The sequence below is a fragment of the Triturus cristatus genome, chromosome 3_2 (genome assembly GCF_964204655.1).
Source record: "Triturus cristatus chromosome 3_2, aTriCri1.1, whole genome shotgun sequence".
Lineage (NCBI taxonomy): Eukaryota > Metazoa > Chordata > Amphibia > Caudata > Salamandridae > Triturus > Triturus cristatus.
The window spans coordinates 376,346,828-376,360,584 of NC_140584.1; the positions used below are offsets into that span (position 1 = coordinate 376,346,828).

Genomic DNA, 13,757 nt, shown 5'->3' on the forward strand with positions numbered 1-13,757 from the left:
GTTTGCATGATTTGTACAAACCCTTTATTTCTGCTTAACTTTCTTTGATTGCACGCCATTGTTTCTCATACTTGCTGTTGGTATTGATTTGTTGTGATTTTTTTGTGTCACAGATATTGATTCCTCACTAAATAGAGAGGTTACTCCCATCCAAAGTAAATAAAAATGATGGTGCAAAATGTGTCGGGATCCAATCAGAGGAGACTACAAAAGCAGCTTAAATAAGAAGCCACCTTCTTTCATAGGCGGGAACAAGGCAAATGGGCTCGTTTATTTCAGCTAAAACAGCTTCACACTGTTGTCGCTGAATTAAAAATATTTGCTCTGTCCCCTATAAATCAAACCCGTGTTTTGTAAACCTACACTTTCTTTTCTGTAAATGAATTTCGAAGCGTAATAAGTAACCACTGAATGTGCAGTCGAGCAGATAATCCTGCAATTCCCTCTGGGCTGCAAGCCTCTTTTCATCATCCCTCTCCGAACACACAAAAATGCGTTTTACTGCACAGCCAGCTGTTGTTTATTGCTTGCTCTGGCAACCTCTTTTGGATGTCCATTGACTATAAAAGAGCAAATGCGTTGTAGGGGGACCCTGTGAACCTCAAGATCCTCTAACTAATGAATTGATTGCTCTCTCTATTTCAAAAACAGATTGGAAATGTTGAGTGGGGCAGCAGGCCTGGCTGGTTCATACTGACAGTGACTTGCAGAGATGGCTGCACATGTAACACTCATATATGGTCTTCACCAATGCCCCATTGGAGTTAGTAATAGAGAATCTACACCCTGCGGGACATTCTTTGTAAATGATAGTCAAGATGTAGAACACAATATTTATGTCAGAGGATATTACTGGAGACGATTTTCGGACTTCTAAAGAATAAATGTGCTTTAGGGGATTTTTGAACATCCCACCTCCTCTCACCATTGTTTTGTTTTGAGACCATGTTGAATCCAAACACTCGCTCCTACTCCTCACTGTCACATCCAAATCCATGTAAGAGGACAGTCCCATACTACTCAATGAACAAATGTCATCGGCTTGGCCAAGAATACATCTGCAGGTTAGGTGTCCTGCAACTCACAATTCCAACGATCCCAAAGAAAAGATAAGCACTCAAGCCTGTGCAGACAGGAAAATCAAAGATACACGTCATATCAAGCTTCGCCTGCTTAAAAAATACCTCAGAGCTTTTAATCTTCACAAATTCTTGTCACTCTCATTAATAGCTATGAGAGATGTCATACTCGAAGTGATATGTAAAATTGAAAACTTTACGAAGTAAGACTTTCTTGACAGTAACCTATAATTGTCCCATAAAGACTTGATGGGGTACGATTTGTTGAACCTCTCTGAACTGATAATGTCCAAATACACAATTCTCAAACTAAACATTTGACATGTAGAATCACTGAAAAATAATTCTGACACCCAAATGCACTGGCGCATATTCTCTGGAAAGCGTTCTAGTACTCAGTTCCCAGGTGCATGTTATGATGTAGTCACATCATAATGTAGATAATAAGTGCATTAAACAAAAGCAGAGTTAACATGAAGTAGGGGTGTCCAACATAGGTACTGGATGGTCAAGTTCCTGCTAAAGTTCCAGGATAAGAACATAAAAGAATTCACATAAAATTATCTGAATAGGCTTAATTGACATAGTCAGCATTTATCCTGAAATGAGAACCACAAGAAATGCTGGGTGGGTGCAGAAAAGGCACACCTGGACATAACTTTGAAAATTAATACACGTAGTATTCAGTGATAACCGATAAAAGAGATGCGGAAAAGATAAGGGTACCTGCTAATTGCACAGAAACGTAGGGCCTGATTATGAGTACGGTGGTCAGAAGACTACCGTACTCATGGTTGCTGTCCGACTGCCACCTCCTCGGTAGTCTGACCTCCCGATCATGACCATGGCGGTCAGAACGCCACAAGACTGCTGTTAGGATCCTGGATCCCGCGGGGAAAGCCGTAGAGATGGGAGGTGGTGCCGATGCCGGCACCACTGTCCCAATCAAAACCTGCATTTCCGCTGACTTTTTCATGGCATGGACCCTGCCCTGAAAAGGTTGGTGGGAAGGCAGGAAACTGGCTCCAAACAGGGCAACAGGGTGATTTTGCCAATTGTGCAAAGTGCATGGAGGCTCATGTTGTGCCCCACTCCTATTGCCCTGTTGTGTGTGCCCAGTGTGCCATGCACAACTTGGTGCATGGTACACAGTGCACCCGACATGCAAGTGGCTCTGCCACAGAGGCAGCATTAGCTTCAGGCTCTTTATGAGCTGAAGCATGCCACCGCCATGGCATCGCTGACACACCGCCAGCCCGGTGGTGTAATCGCAATACTGCGGTCGGGATGCTGCCGGCTTGCCAGCGTTTTCATAACCAGGCCCTTAGGCAGAAAATACAAATACTGATGATTATTTATGTGGTGGGAGAAATATAGGTGAGATGGTCCAAGAACAGTCAAAAGGCAATGGGCCCCAATTGGAACAACTGGGATCTTTCACCTCTTGTGTCCAGGAGCCCTCATACTTCGAACCCAAAACTGAGAATCAATTACCTCCTTTAGAAATCATCTCATGGGCACGACGTAGAGCAGTCCAAGGCTTACAAGGGGAGGTGCTATGAGCTAAAAATTCATAACTCAGCAATGCAATACACAACACTAAATACATATCAAGTCAATGCTTTCTCAAATGAAATGGAAACATACTTTATCACACACAAAACTAAATGTTTACAGAAATCAACAAATATGTGCCATATGAAAATCCCTATGGAGACACTTTCTATAGAGCATCACAACCTGCAGAGAGAACACACTATAGAAGGTCACCGAGGTCAATGAACCCAATTAATGTGTTCTGAAGCCCCTGCGCTGAAGGAACCTCTAACGCCTGGCACACCAGCAAGCCCTAATTCCTAAAACACAATAACCCCCTATGCCCCAAGCACAGTACGAGCAGTGTGTTACTGAGAGAGCAAATGTCCTAGCTACATTAATCAAGCACAAAGTATAAGCTCTTTAACTATAATGCATTTCGGCATCGAAACATTAATAGGGCCTGATTTAGAGCTTGGCGGACAGGATACTATGTCACAGGTGCGATGGAGTACCCCTTTATTCAAACACTTGTTTTGCCCCAATGATTGACAGGTGGGCGTACTTTAAGTATATTAGCAGTGTAGCCTACTACAGTTCCGTCACAGACATACACATCCCATAGTCCAACAGAGTATAAAGGCCATTGAAAGTTTACGTATAACACCATTCACCTGATTTAGAGTGAGTGTTGTTACATGGTTTTTTTTCAGTTTCTCACATCCAGGTCAAATACTGGTGGTGAGGGACACTAAAAACATATAATGACTCCCTCACCATAGAAGGCAACTACTATGGTATGGAGGCCATTAAACAAAATCCTGCTTTTGGAGTTTGTTTTTCAAAAGCAAAGACTTGTTAAATGTTTGATGAGCACCAGTCAAAATATGTACACATTGACAGGAACCGCCATGACTCCGGTTCCTGCCAGTGTTAGAGATGTCTGCAGGTCTGGTGGACATCACTCAGTGCTAAGTACATGTAATCCATCAGGGGGTGAGGGGGTATTTTACTCAGTTGCCCTGATGGACTAACTACCGTACTCTATACTTTAAGTCAGGGCCTACGTAATGTGAACAAATTTGGCTTCCATTGACATGGGAAATAGGAAGTGATTTTAACTTTTGTAGGTACTTGAAAAGAAAGCATTAAAATGTTCAATATGTTAGTGTCAGGGTTTTATTTTTACTTGAAAACAGTTGCCTAGTAATCTCAGCGGACCAAGTTCCAATCATTCACGCATCCCAGAAACTGTGGGCTAGAGTGCTTGGGGCATATTATCAACGGCCAGCGATAATTATCGCTAGCCACACTTAGCGATAGATTTCTTATCGCAGCCTATGGCAGGAAATTATCGCCATGCTAGCACTGTATCAACAACGCATATCGCAATGGCGATAATTGTTCCTGCGATAGCGGTGTTTTCCATGGAACATCGCTGGTTTTCCAGCGATGTTCCATGGAAAACGTCGATAACCTTGCTGATACGACCCTGTGGTCGTATCAGCATAATCCACCCCTATGTTGTGAATAGGTAAGTCAGGATTTTAGCAGACGTTAGTTTTTGGCAAAAAATGCAAAAACTAACGTCTGCTAAATCCTGAGGGCCACCTTGTAAATATCGCGATGTGCATTTCGCGATAATTTACAAGGTAGTCCATCAGGTGTACGCCCAGTGACACCCACTTTGCATCTCATTAGAGATGTTAAGCGAGGCGTCTGCAAAACGGCTGCTAACATGCGCTAATGCATGTTAGCACCGGCTTGCAAATAGGGCGATAAGATTATCTCCGCTTTTTTCGCCATTGTTAATGTGCACCTTGATTCTTGAGGAAAACTCTCTGTGGCTCAGTCTTTCTGTGACCCAGGACACTTGAGGTCACAAATCCCAAATTGACTCTGGGGCTCCTGTCTGGTCCTGCCCCTCTTAGGGCAGCTCCCAAAGCCATCATCCAAAACTAGGGTGGTGCCCCTCCCCTCCTAGACACCATTAAGCATGGTATGCAAATTTGATTTGGCACCACAAAGTCCCCAGAGTCTTATGTAATCAGTAAATATTTACTTTTTTTTGTTTCCTTTTTGGAAGAGGAATGCACCCACTGGTTAATTTACCATTACTTCAGACATGTGCCTTGGCCCCACATGTGGATCACCTGTACACTTTAGATCCAAAAATACAAGCAGATGACATCCCACAACGCTGGTGCACTCCTCTTACACTGATGAGGAAGCCTTGGCTGCTACTTTACTCCCACCAATCTTGGTGGGACCTTAGTATGTAGTAGCGGTTGGAGTTCTCCTTGCTCCTCTTCTGTGTAGGCAGCGTGGTATGCACACTAAAATGATGAAGCCTGGGAAGAGTCTCACTCACACAGGCCAGCTCCTCACAGGCCCAGGAGCTTCTCAGACAAAGAGGTCAATACCCGGCTCCCCGATACAGTCGATGGCGCAATGGCACATTCTTCAGGCTGCCTCACCCAGGGTACTAGCCCTTCTGCAACAGTATCGATAAAATAGTGAGGTGCAGCATGGCTTGCCCCAGGGCACTAACTCTGCCTGAGGGAATAATACTTGAACTGTCGAATGTGGTAGTGATTGCTTGAGCCCTGGAGCTTGAGCTACCTCCAGTAGCAAGATTAAAGGAGGTTTTCTCTGGACTCGTTATGTGGATTTAAACAGGGTTTCACTGTTTCCCTCCTGGTGTAATGCCACAGCCATCAGGAGTGGCTTAGCAGAGCCTCTTGGCCTCTCAATGTTCAGATATTTTTGTTTCTGCTGTTTTAATTTCTGACAGCATCTCCTCTGTTCAGAAAGAGTCTCAGGGATTTGCAATTCCTAGTAACGTCCCGGTCAGGCTGTCTTAGCAGGAACACCCTATGGCCGTCAAGTGGGATTAAAATGTATGTCTATGCTCCCCACCTGTCTATCCGGCGAGAGTCAGAGGTCCACCTCCCGGGGTACCTGCCACAGGACCAGTCATCAGATGTCCAGGGGTGCAATCCCCTTCAGGATTCTCAGCAAGTTCACCGTTCCTAGGAACAGCCCACAAGCTGCCTAAGCACCAGCACAGCATCTTAGGTATTTTCATGTGGCTTCCATATGGCCCTAACTGGTACTGTAAAACTGACTCCTTCCCTCAAATATTTCAAAGAGAATCCCTGGTGTGAATTTTACCTGTTCCACTTTCATCCATTTGAGAAGGGCATATACAGGCTTGTCGGATCACTGATATAATATCAATCACACCAATATCGTGATACAGAAATAATATGTCAAAAATACAGATTACATGATACATTGTTTCCCTATGCTTATATACATGAGTACGAAATTATAAAAAAAACACTGTCATCTTTTCATATTAATATTGTTAAAACCATACAAGAATATTGTTTGTTTAATATATATATATAGTTTAAAATAGTACATCTTAAATATTTTAATATATAGCATTAATATAATGTAAATTAATTAATTGTAAGTAGCATTAATACTATATATAAATATATTTTTACATAAACAAAGATATATAAATATTTATGGATGTGTATGTTTATATAGAAATATATTACTAGAACACTACTATTAAAAATATATTTTAGTTATGTTAATTCTTTTGTGTTTTTTTAATTTACTACTATAAAAAGCATATATATATATATATATATATATATATATTCAATGAAAAAACCATAGGTTTCAGGGGCGTAATAGTTAGCTGGACATTTCCCTAGTACAAAACCCTAGAAATTCCCCTGTTATAGTTAGTTCAGCTAACTATAACTCGCGCCCCCGCAATGCACTGCTGATGACGTCACATATTACATCACTCATGACATGGTCAGTGACATCACTCATGACATCACTGATGACATCTCAAATGACATCACTGATGACATCACTGATGACATCATCCATTGAGTATGTGTTTCTGAACAGTTTTAATATGTTTAATATATATAGGGAAAGGTCTGTTGAAGAATAAGTGGGTGTACAAGTGTGTGAATGGATGATTTTCTAGGTGCGTAACTGACTCTATAAGTGAGTCATTAAATGTATCTTACTGCAGACTAGTGACTAAACTGTGTGAATGTCTGTATGTGTCTGTGTGTTGTGTATAAGTGGCTGCATGGTTTTGTGAATAGCTATATGAGTGTCTATATGGGTTATTGATTGGTTGTCTGAGTATCTGTATGGGTGCCTGAGTATTTGTGTGGGTAGGGTGTGTGTGACTCTGTGACTAGATGTGTGAGTGGGTGGTTCAGTGGGTGCATGGTTTTAAGAGTGCATCTGTGATGCACTGTATGGTTGGGTGAGTGTATGTATGGGTGTGTTAGTGATTGAATATATATCTCAGTTGTACATGTGTCAGTAACTACATATGTGAAACGCAGTGTATATGTGTGTAAGAGTATATAACTATCTATATGTGAGAGTGTGATTTTGGGAGTGCTGTATGCGCAATAGAGCAAGGATATCAGTGTCATGTGCTGTTTGTTTTTTCTGCAGGAAGACACAGAATATGTTAGTATTTTTATGAGGATGTGAACTTGAGTGTTTTTAACTGTATAGGTGAGTAAATTTTACTGTGATTAATTATTTGCATGACTGACTAGATGTGTCAGTACCTTAATGGATGATTGGCGGTGTGTGAGTGTCTATATAGGTGTATAAATGCACAGAGTGACTGTAAGTATGAGTGACTGTAGAGGTGAGTGAGTGGACATGTATGTAGACCTAAAAGTCAATGAGTGGGTGAGTAGTTATTGGTATTGGAGTATCTATGGTTGTCAAAATGGCCGTCTGAAATTTTGAGTCGGTGTATCAAAGGTTATATCAGGGTGTGAGAAGATGCACTAATTTATAACATGGATGACATCATCAGTGATGTCATCAGTGATGTCATTTGAGATGTCCTCAGTGATGTCATCAGTGATGTCGCTGACCATGTCATGAGTGATGTAATATGTGGCGTCATCAGCAGTGCATTGCGGGGGCGCGAGTTATAGTTAGCTAAACTAACTATAACAGGGGAATTTCTAGGGTTTTGTACGAGGGAAATGTCCAGCTAACTATAACGCCCCTAAAAACCTATGGTTTTTTCAGTGAATTTCTAAGGTTTTTTAAATGCCAATTCCTAACTATAACGTGCCTGAAACCTTTGGATTTTTCAGTGAATTTCAAAGGTTTTTTAAATGCCAATTCCTAACCATAACGTGCATGAAACCTATGGTTTTTTCAGTGAATTTCAAAGGTTTTTTAAATGCTAATTCCAATCTTTAACTTATCTCTGAAGATGTCATGTTTAATGATTTTGATTGGATTTGTATATTTTTCAAATTCAGTGTGTCAAATTCATTAATTTTTTTTTATAGACTTTTTTATCACCATTTTTTAAACTTATTTTTTCAATTAATTCTTTTAAAAATTAAAAAATATTATTTGAAGTTAATTGCTTTTTCAAACATATTTTTTTATATTTTTCAAAATATTATTTGAACTATATGTACAAAACTTTATTTTATATATATATTTTTTTATGTTTTTGGATCCGCGCACCCTAAGCACACCGTTCACGATTCCTACGCGATAGTGTCCGCGCATGGTATGCGTCGGGTACGTGGTTAGTGCACGATCACTATGCGACCGTTACGCGACTCCCAGCCTATACGCGACACGTTCGATGTATGTAACGCGACGTTTACGCGCTTCCGCGATGCGTCATCTGCGTCTATGACGCGGTAGGTGCGCGTATCCCGCAAAGTATTCAACATTTAAAAAAACATATATATGTATTTCATGTGAATATTAATTGAAGACGAGCTCTAAACTAGTCTTAAAACTAATATTTTTTACATCTAATCCTATAATCTCTTTATTTTTTCCCTTGGATCCGCAAACCCACCGCGAGAGGATCCGTGCATCCAACGCGACAGGATGCGCGCACCGTGCGCGCATTTCGCCGTATTTTTTTTTTTTTTAAAAGGGGCCCCAGGGGGTCCTTCTGGGACCCCCTAAGCACCACTAGAGGGTTAGAGTGTTTCCACTCTGCCCCCTTTGTATGTTTTACACACTTTTTCCCTCTTGCTTCTTCAGCCTCTCTTGTACCGAGGCAGAAAATGGCCGCCAACAGTTCCTGATTTCGAATGTAGAGAGACACTCGACAGCCAATTAGCATTCAGCGCGCGATCGGGAGGGTGCTCGCTCGGTTCGGGGAGGGTGCGCTTACGGTGCGGGTAGGGTGAGCGGATCCTCCGAGGCCATAGATATATATGTACTTTTAACTCTAATTTTCTCAGGAACTACTGAACGGATTCACACCATATATGCAAAAGGCATGAGTCCGAACTGGGGACTACCTCTTTGCCAAATTTGGTGTCATTCCGTTCAGCGGTTCGGGCTGTAGCTGCGACAACAGATCCTATGAGAAATTGCATGGGGAAAACGCGTTTTGGGACCCCCCCTTTTTTCTTGGCCCCCGCTTGATGGATCACCGCAAAACTTTCAGGGTAGAAGCGGAGCAGAGCTGGCCAAAAGTTTGGAAATTTCGCGAGCATTCGTCAACCGGCGCCAGACTTATTGGGAATAGAATGTTGCGGATTTCCTATGGAAAATAGGTCCTAACTATAACTACCTACTGGCGACCGCCAGTAGGTAATATATATATATATATATACATTCCCAGACAACTCGCAAATCCTTCTCTGGCGCGAGAAAAGAGCCACACGAATCCAGTTTCCAGAAAATCTTCTTTAATTCACAGGGCAAAAGACGCGTTTCGAGCAAACAAGCTCTTGGTCACATGACCTTAGGTTCAAAGTTCAGTCTTTTTAAAGGACCTCAAAAGACATAAACAAAAGACTTTCACAAGCAAAATTACCAAACGTAATTATTTCTTAAACTTAAGCTTGTAGTCAACACATAAATTAAAGTTCTTTTATCACATTATTATTTACATTGTTTTAAAGAATAGTTATATCATATTTTGACACAGAAGATATATGTACCCAAAATATAAAAATTCTCAAGGAAAAGTTATGGTATAGTACCACTGTTGTCTCCATGACTAGTCTCAAATTCCTCTGCTAGTATAATAATAAGGCCCATGGTCCTATATTCCCCCCAAAAAAAAGAGAAGGAGAAGGTGGTTAGGATAACCCACTGAATCTCCATGCTCGTATTACTTATCAATAACAGTGTTGCATGTAGGTTTCATGGGTTTCCATTCTAAGAGGGAGAGACAAAAATAGAGACAGAAGGTAAAAAAAGGGGTACAATCAAAATAGTTCAATTCTTTTACATTGGTTCTGCATGTTAAAACTATGGCTACAATCAACATGGATAAAAAGAAAAAGTATTACAGTGATTCATTTCACATGATTACATGGTTGCTGTCCGACTGCCACCTCCTCGGTAGTCTGACCTCCCGATCATGACCATGGCGGTCAGAACGCCACAAGACTGCTGTTAGGATCCTGGATCCCGCGGGGAAAGCCGTAGAGATGGGAGGTGGTGCCGATGCCGGCACCACTGTCCCAATCAAAACCTGCATTTCCGGTGACTTTTTCATGGCATGGACCCTGCCCTGAAAAGGTTGGTGGGAAGGCAGGAAACTGGCTCCAAACAGGGCAACAGGGTGATTTTGTCAATTGTGCAAAGTGCATGGAGGCTCATGTTGTGCCCCACTCCTATTGCCCTGTTGTGTGTGCCCAGTGTGCCATGCACAACTTGGTGCATGGTACACAGTGCACCCGACATGCAAGTGGCTCTGCCACAGAGGCAGCATTAGCTTCAGGCTCTTTATGAGCTGAAGCATGCCACCGCCATGGCATCGCTGACACACCGCCAGCCCGGTGGTGTAATCGCAATACTGCGGTCGGGATGCTGCCGGCTTGCCAGCGTTTTCATAACCAGGCCCTTAGGCAGAAAATACAAATACTGATGATTATTTATGTGGTGGGAGAAATATAGGTGAGATGGTCCAAGAACAGTCAAAAGGCAATGGGCCCCAATTGGAACAACTGGGATCTTTCACCTCTTGTGTCCAGGAGCCCTCATACTTCGAACCCAAAACTGAGAATCAGTTACCTCCTTTAGAAATCATCTCATGGGCACGACGTAGAGCAGTCCAAGGCTTACAAGGGGAGGTGCTATGAGCTAAAAATTCATAACTCAGCAATGCAATACACAACACTAAATACATATCAAGTCAATGCTTTCTCAAATGAAATGGAAACATACTTTATCACACACAAAACTAAATGTTTACAGAAATCAACAAATATGTGCCATATGAAAATCCCTATGGAGACACTTTCTATAGAGCATCACAACCTGCAGAGAGAACACACTATAGAAGGTCACCGAGGTCAATTAACCCAATTAATGTGTTCTGAAGCCCCTGCGCTGAAGGAACCTCTAACGCCTGGCACACCAGCAAGCCCTAATTCCTAAAACACAATAACCCCCTATGCCCCAAGCACAGTACGAGCAGTGTGTTACTGAGAGAGCAAATGTCCTAGCTACATTAATCAAGCACAAAGTATAAGCTCTTTAACTATAATGCATTTCGGCATCGAAACATTAATAGGGCCTGATTTAGAGCTTGGCGGACAGGATACTATGTCACAGGTGCGATGGAGTACCCCTTTATTCAAACACTTGTTTTGCCCCAATGATTGACAGGTGGGCGTACTTTAAGTATATTAGCAGTGTAGCCTACTACAGTTCCGTCACAGACATACACATCCCATAGTCCAACAGAGTATAAAGGCCATTGAAAGTTTACGTATAACACCATTCACCTGATTTAGAGTGAGTGTTGTTACATGGTTTTTTTTCAGTTTCTCACATCCAGGTCAAATACTGGTGGTGAGGGACACTAAAAACATATAATGACTCCCTCACCATAGAAGGCAACTACTATGGTATGGAGGCCATTAAACAAAATCCTGCTTTTGGAGTTTGTTTTTCAAAAGCAAAGACTTGTTAAATGTTTGATGAGCACCAGTCAAAATATGTACACATTGACAGGAACCGCCATGACTCCGGTTCCTGCCAGTGTTAGAGATGTCTGCAGGTCTGGTGGACATCACTCAGTGCTAAGTACATGTAATCCATCAGGGGGTGAGGGGGTATTTTACTCAGTTGCCCTGATGGACTAACTACCGTACTCTATACTTTAAGTCAGGGCCTACGTAATGTGAACAAATTTGGCTTCCATTGACATGGGAAATAGGAAGTGATTTTAACTTTTGTAGGTACTTGAAAAGAAAGCATTAAAATGTTCAATATGTTAGTTAGTATATTATTTGAACTATATGTACAAAACTTTATTTTATATATATATTTTTTTATGTTTTTGGATCCGCGCACCCTAAGCACACCGTTCACGATTCCTACGCGATAGTGTCCGCGCATGGTATGCGTCGGGTACGTGGTTAGTGCGCGATCACTATGCGACCGTTACGCGACTCCCAGCCTATACGCGACACGTTCGATGTATGTAACGCGACGTTTACGCGCTTCCGCGATGCGTCATCTGCGTCTATGACGCGGTAGGTGCGCGTATCCCGCAAAGTATTCAACATTTAAAAAAACATATATATGTATTTCATGTGAATATTAATTGAAGACGAACTCTAAACTAGTCTTAAAACTAATATTTTTTTACATCTAATCCTATAATCTCTTTATTTTTTCCCTTGGATCCGCGAACCCACCGCGAGAGGATCCGTGCATCCAACGCGACAGGATGCGCGCACCGTGCGCGCATTTCGCCGTATTTTTTTTTTTTTAAAAGGGGCCCCAGGGGGTCCTTCTGGGACCCCCTAAGCACCACTAGAGGGTTAGAGGGTTAGAGTATTTCCACTCTGCCCCCTTTGTATGTTTTACACACTTTTTCCCCTTGCTTCTTCAGCCTCTCTTGTACCGAGGCAGAAAATGGCCGCCAACAGTTCCTGATTTCGAATGTAGAGAGACACTCGACAGCCAATTAGCATTCAGCGCGCGATCGGGAGGGTGCTCGCTCAGTTCGGGGAGGGTGCGCTTACGGTGCGGGTAGGGTGAGCGGATCCTCCGAGGCCATAGATATATATGTACTTTTAACTCTAATTTTCTCAGGAACTACTGAACGGATTCACACCATATATGCAAAAGGCATGAGTCCGAACTGGGGACTACCTCTTTGCCAAATTTGGTGTCATTCCGTTCAGCGGTTCGGGCTGTAGCTGCGACAACAGATCCTATGAGAAATTGCATGGGGAAAACGCGTTTTGTGACCCCCCCTTTTTTCTTGGCCCCCGCTTGATGGATCACCGCAAAACTTTCAGGGTAGAAGCGGAGCAGAGCTGGCCAAAAGTTTGGAAATTTCGCGAGCATTCGTCAACCGGCGCCAGACTTATTGGGAATAGAATGCTGCGGATTTCCTATGGAAAATAGGTCCTAACTATAACTACCTACTGGCGACCGCCAGTAGGTAATATATATATATATATATACATTCCCAGACAACTCGCAAATCCTTCTCTGGCGCGAGAAAAGAGCCACACGAATCCAGTTTCCAGAAAATCTTCTTTAATTCACAGGGCAAAAGACGCGTTTCGAGCAAACAAGCTCTTGGTCACATGACCTTAGGTTCAAAGTTCAGTCTTTTTAAAGGACCTCAAAAGACATAAACAAAAGACTTTCACAAGCAAAATTACCAAACGTAATTATTTCTTAAACTTAAGCTTGTAGTCAACACATAAATTAAAGTTCTTTTATCACATTATTATTTACATTGTTTTAAAGAATAGTTATATCATATTTTGACACAGAAGATATATGTACCCAAAATATAAAAATTCTCAAGGAAAAGTTATGGTATAGTACCACTGTTGTCTCCATGACTAGTCTCGAATTCCTCTGCTAGTATAATAATAAGGCCCATGGTCATATATTCCCAAAAAAAAAAAGAGAAGGAGAAGGTGGTTAGGATAACCCACTGAATCTCCATGCTCGTATTACTTATCAATAACAGTGTTGCATGTAGGTTTCATGGGTTTCCATTCTAAGAGGGAGAGACAAAAATAGAGACAGAAGGTAAAAAAAGGGGTACAATCAAAATAGTTCAATTCTTTTACATTGGTTCTGCATGTTAAT

The 13,757-nt window shown here is 41.9% G+C and overlaps 1 protein-coding gene across 1 annotated transcript in view; it reads left to right on the forward strand.

The window, feature by feature from the left end:
• EPHA10 (EPH receptor A10) overlaps positions 1–13,757 on the forward strand; it is a 1,455,844-nt gene that overhangs the window by 720,548 nt on the left and 721,539 nt on the right. The gene's annotated exons all lie outside the window — the stretch shown is intronic.